At 39.0% G+C, this 5,612-nt stretch overlaps 1 non-coding gene across 1 annotated transcript; it reads left to right on the top strand.

Moving 5' to 3' along the window:
* The first annotated feature begins 3,103 nt into the window (after positions 1-3,103).
* Positions 3,104-3,211, top strand: LOC127739788 (small nucleolar RNA R71). The gene has a single exon (XR_008000530.1). It is a non-coding gene; the product is annotated as a small nucleolar RNA R71 (small nucleolar RNA).
* Positions 3,212-5,612: the final 2,401 nt, after the last annotated feature.

Genomic DNA, 5,612 nt, shown 5'->3' with positions numbered 1-5,612 from the left:
CCGGTCTTCTTAATTGAACCGGATTGCCTCTTGAGTCTCTTTTCTATTGAGCTCCTTCTACACATATATCCATGAGGATTTGGTCCGACCTTTGATCAAAGTTGACCCTTCTAGTGTAGGGGCGTGCGTTTTCTTCCATCATTGGCAAGTTGAACGCTAGCCTCACGTTTTTCGGATTGAAATCTAAATATTTTCTCCGAACCATTGTAAGCCAATTCTTTGGGTTTGGGTTCATACTTTGATCATGCTTCCTAGTGATCCATGCGTTTGCATAGAACTCTTGAACCATTAAGATTCTGACTTGTTGAATGGGGTTGGCAAGAATTTCCCAACCTCTTCTTCGGATCTCTTGTCGGATCTCCAGATATTCACCCTTTTTGAGCCTAAAAGGGACCTCAGGGATCACTTTCTTCTTGGCCGTAACTTCATAAAAGTGGTCTTGATAGACCTTTGAGATGAATCTCTCCATTTCCCATTACTCAGAGGTGGAGGCAGTTGCATTCCCTTTCCTCTTTCTAGAGGTTTATCTGGCCTTAAGTGTCATAAATGGTTATGGAAAAACAACAAGCAATGCTTTTACCACACCAAACTTAAAATATTTGCTCGTCCCCGAGAAAAAGAAGAAAGAAAGATGTAGAAGAAGAAGAAAATGGAGAAGATGAAGGCTGTATAGAGTTCGGCCAAAGGTAGAAGAAGGTAGTTGTGATGTGTGAAAATGAAAGGGTGAAGGCGGTATTTATAGGGAGAGTGGCTGAATGGTTTGGGAGGGAAATGGTTTTGAATTTTGAAGGTGGGTGGGGTTTTTGGGGAAGAGTTAAGGAGGTGATTAGTGAAGGGTATTTGGGGAAGAGATATGGAGGTGATTGGTGAAGGGTATTTGGGGAAGAGTGTTGTAGAAAGGTGTGAAGAGGAGAGAGAGAGTGAGTTGAGGTTGGTGGGGATCCTGTAGGGTCCACAGATCCTGAAGGGTCAAGGAATTCTTCATCCCTGCTCCAATTGAGCGTTTACAATGCCTTAGAGTGCAATTCTGGCGTTTAAACGCCAGTCTGCTCCCTGTTCTGGCATTTAAACGCCAGTTTTTCTTCCTGTTCTGGCATCTAAACGCTAGTTTGTTGCCTTGTTCTGGCATTTAAACGCCAGTCTGGTGCCTTATTCTAGCGTTTAAATGCCCAGAAAGCTGCCAGATTGGGCGTTTAAATGCCCATTTTGCTACCCTTACTGGCGTTTAAACGCGAGTAAGTCCTTCCTCCAGGGTGTGCTGTTTTCAATGCTATTTTTTATTTTTTTCTTTATTTTTGTAATTGTCTTTGTGACTTCACATGATCATCAACCTAAAAGAAAATAAAATAATATAGATAAAATTAAAATAAAATTGGGTTGCCTCCCAATAAGCGCTTCTTTAATGTCAATAGCTTAACAGTGAGCTCTTATGGAGCCTCACAGATGATCAGAGTATGGTTGAGATCTTTCAACACAAACTTAGAGTTTGGCTGTGGTCTCCCAACACCAAACTTAAAGTTTGAATGTGAGGGCTCTGTTTGACTTTGTATTGGGAGAAGCTCTTCATGCTTACTCTCCATGGTTACAGATGGAGAACCTTGAGCCTTTACTACAAGGTATTCTTCATTCACATGAAGGATCAACTCTCCTCTGTCAACATCAATCACAGCTCTTGCTGTGGCTAGGAAGGGTCTTCCAAGGATGATGGATTCATCCTCATCCCTCCTAGTGTTTAGGATTATGAAATCAGCAGGGAAGTAAAGGCCTTCAACCTTCACTAGCACGTCCTCTACTAGTCCATAAGCCTTTTTCATAGATTTATCTGCCATCTCTAATGAGAATTTGGCAGCCTGTACCTTATAGATTTCCAGTCTCTCTATTACAGAGAGGGGAATCATGTTTATCCCTGACCCCAGGTCACACAGAGCTTTTTCAAAGGTCAAGGTGCCTATAGTACAGGGTATTAAGAATTTATGAGGATCCTGTTTCTTCTGAGGTAAATTTTGCTGAACCAATGTATTCAGTTCATTGGTGAACAAGGGAGGCTCTTCCTCCCAAGTCTCATTACCAAACAGCTTGGCATTCAGCTTCATGATTGCTCTTAAATATTGGGCAATTTGCCCTTCAATAATGTCTTCATCCTCTTCAGAAGATGAATAGTCATTAGAGCTCATGAATGGTAAAAGGAGATCCAAGGGAATCTCTATGGTCTCTATGTGAGCCTCAAATTCCTTTGGTTCCTCATTAGGGGATTCCGTACTGACCATTGGACGTCCCCTTAGGTCTTCCTCATTGGGATTCACGTCCTCCTCCTCCTCTAAGGTTTCGGGCTTTCGGCCATGTTGATTATATCAATGGCCTTGCACTCTCCTTTGGGATTCTCTTCTGTATTGCTTGGGAGAGTGTTAGGAGGAGTTTCAGTAACCCTTTTACTCAGCTGGCCCACTTGTGCCTCCAAATTTCTAATGGAGGATCTTGCTTCAGTCATGAAACTAAGAGTAGCCTTAGATAGATCAGAGACTATGTTTGCTAAACTAGAAGGATTTTGCTCAGAATGCTCTGTCTGTTGCTGAGATGATGATGGGAAATATTTGCTATTGCTAAACCTGTTTCTTCCACCATTGTTATTATTGAAGCCTTGCTTCTGTTGATCCTTCCATGAAAAATTTGGATGATTTTTCCATGAAGGATTATAGGTGTTGCCAAAGGCTTCACCCATGTAATTCACCTCTACCATTGCAAGGTTCTCAGGATCATAAGCTTCTTCTTCAGAAGATGCTTCTTTAGTACTGTTGGATGCATTTTGCAATCTATTCAGACTCTGAGAGATCATATTGACTTGTTGGGTCAATATTTTGTTCTGAGCCAGTATGGCATTTAGAGCATCAATTTAAAGAACTCCTCTCTTTTGAGGCGTCCTATTACTCACAGGATTCCTCTCAGAGGTATACATGAACTGGTTATTTGCCACCATTTCAATAAGTTCCTGAGCTTCTGCAGGTATTTTCTTTAGGTGAATAGATCTACCTGCAGAGTGGTCTAGTGACATCTTGGAAAATTCAGACAGACCATCATAGAATATATCTAATGTGGTCCATTCTGAAAGCATGTCAAAAGGACACTTTTTGGTCAGTTGCTTGTATCTTTCCCAAGCTTCATAGAGGGACTCACCTTCTTTCTGTCTGAAGGTTTGAACATCTACTCTAAGCTTGCTCATCTTTTGAGGAGGAAAGAACTTGGCCAAGAAAGTCGTGACCAGCTTATCCCAAGAGCCAGGCTATCTCTGGGTTGTGAGTCCAACCATGTTCTAGCTCTGTCTCTTACAGTAAAAGAGAAAAACATAAGCTTGTAGACTTCAGGATCAACTCCATTGGTCTTAACAGTATCACAGATCTGCAAGAACTCAGTTAAAAACTAATAAGGGTCTTCTGATGGAAGTCTGTGAAACTTGGAGTTCTATTGCAGTAGAGAAACTAATTAAGGCTTTAGCTCAAAATTGTTTGCTCCTATGGCAGGGATTGAGATGCTTCTTCCATAGAAGTTGGAAGTTGGTGTGGTAAAATCACCAAGCATCATCCTTGCATTGTTGTTTGGTTCGGCCATAATTGTTTCTTTTGCTGCTTCCTTTTCGAAAAATTTAGTGAGGTCATCTTCCGAGTTTTGTGCTTTAGCTGCTCTTAGCTTCCTCTTTAGAGTCCTTTCAGGTTCAGGATCAGCTTCAACAAGTATGCCTTTATCTTTGTTCTTGCTCATATGAAAGAGAAGAAAATAAAGAAAATATGGAATCCTCTATGTCACAGTATAGAGATTCCTTGAGGTGTCAGAGGAAAACAAGAATGGAAGGATGAGGTAGGTAAAATTTCGAACACACAAAGAGAGATGGAGTTCAAATTGACAATGGAGGAGGAATGTTAGTATTTAAATAGAAAAAGATAAGAGAGGGGGAAGAATTTTTGAAAAAAGAATAAAATTTAAAATAAATTTTTGAAAAATTGGTTGTGGTTTTGAAAAAGATAAGAAATAGTAAAACAAACAAATATTGAATATAGGCATACAAACATCATGAGGTCTTTTCCCAGGTTGTAATGGGGCTAAGGTAAGGGTAAGGATGTATATATAAGGCTAAGTGAGCTAACAAAGTGAATCCTTGATTAGTCTAAGATCTCACCTAACATATACACACTTTATATAATTTCAAAGTTCTTTACCTAGCTACCCAAATTTTCCCACTTTTGTGTTGCATGCTCATGCACCAAATTTATTTTTGAATTTTGTCCCATGTGCTTTGGTTCTTTTTATTTTGCATTGGGGTAATTTTTGTATCCCCTTGTTTAATTACTTAATAATTTTTTTTCAATGCACATGGTAATTTAATTATTTTGATTTCACATAAGCATGCTTCCCAAATTTTTAAATAACTTATTCAATTTAATTTCCTACTTTTTTCTATCATCCCATGTTCCCATAAAATTTTCCACACTTAAATTATACACAATATCTATCTTAAGCTAACCAAAGATTCAACTTGGGATTTTTATTTTGTTTTTCTGCTTAAGGCTAGTAATGTGGATATGAAATAGAAGGGGGTTAAAAGGCTCGAGGGGGCTAACAAGGATGGCATAAAAGGTAGGTTTATTTGGGATAAGTGAGCAAAAATACAAATAATGGCCTCAATCATCTCTTGGTATGTATCTATATTCTATATTTGGACATATAGATTAAAACAAAGTAAAGATTGCAAGCATAGAAAAGAAGTACGAAACACACAGGAATGAAATTTATGGTTAAGTGTAACCATACAATTAAGCTCAAAACTCACAGGTTGTGTGTTCTCTAGCTCAGAAATCATATATCAGTTATGTATGTCATGCAAGTAGAAATCAAGAGTTTTCATTCAACTCAATGTGAATCTTAGGGTGGCCCTTAAAATCTTAGTGTTCTTCCTTGATGAAATATTGTTAACTAACTCACATTTGTTGCTATATATATACAAGGTGTGTGGATTGTTTTTATTCTGTTACACTTAGGTTTCTAGTTTACTCTTTTATTTTCAATTAAAACAACTTATCATATGCTAAAAGGGTAAACTATACTAATTAATCCACATATTCTATAACTAATAAGCTAAAAGTGCAAATTAAGCTAGATATCTAAGATATATACAGCCCAAAGTGAAAAATACAAAAATAAAATAAAAATACAGCAAAAGCAAAAAAAAATGTGCAAGTACTAAAAGATAAAATAAAATACAGAAAATGAACAAAATAAGATAGAAGAGTCTTATAGTGGTTCACCAAAAAAAATATGCCAAAGATGGCAACCTCCCCACACTTAAAATATAGCATCGTCCTCGATGCTCACTCAAGCTGGGTGTGAAGAAGTGTCATCTTCAGAAGGGTGGGCTGCCGGTGTCACTGTGGTAGGCTGAGAGTCTGCAATCCCGGTGAGTGTATGAGGAGCTGCCTGCTGAAGCGGAGGCTCTGTCTATAGAGGAATCTCCGGATCTGCGGCCTGTATCTGGTGGTGCTCTTCATGGTGTGGTGTAACCTGCTCAGCTCCTCCCTGCTCAGCCTGGGCATGTGCCTCCTCCTCATGATCACTCGCTTCTACCT

Source organism: Arachis duranensis, chromosome 6 (genome assembly GCF_000817695.3).
Source record: "Arachis duranensis cultivar V14167 chromosome 6, aradu.V14167.gnm2.J7QH, whole genome shotgun sequence".
NCBI classification, from domain to species: Eukaryota; Viridiplantae; Streptophyta; class Magnoliopsida; order Fabales; family Fabaceae; genus Arachis; species Arachis duranensis.
Note: the sequence above shows the minus strand (reverse complement) of the source record. Positions and strands in the feature narration are given on the sequence as shown.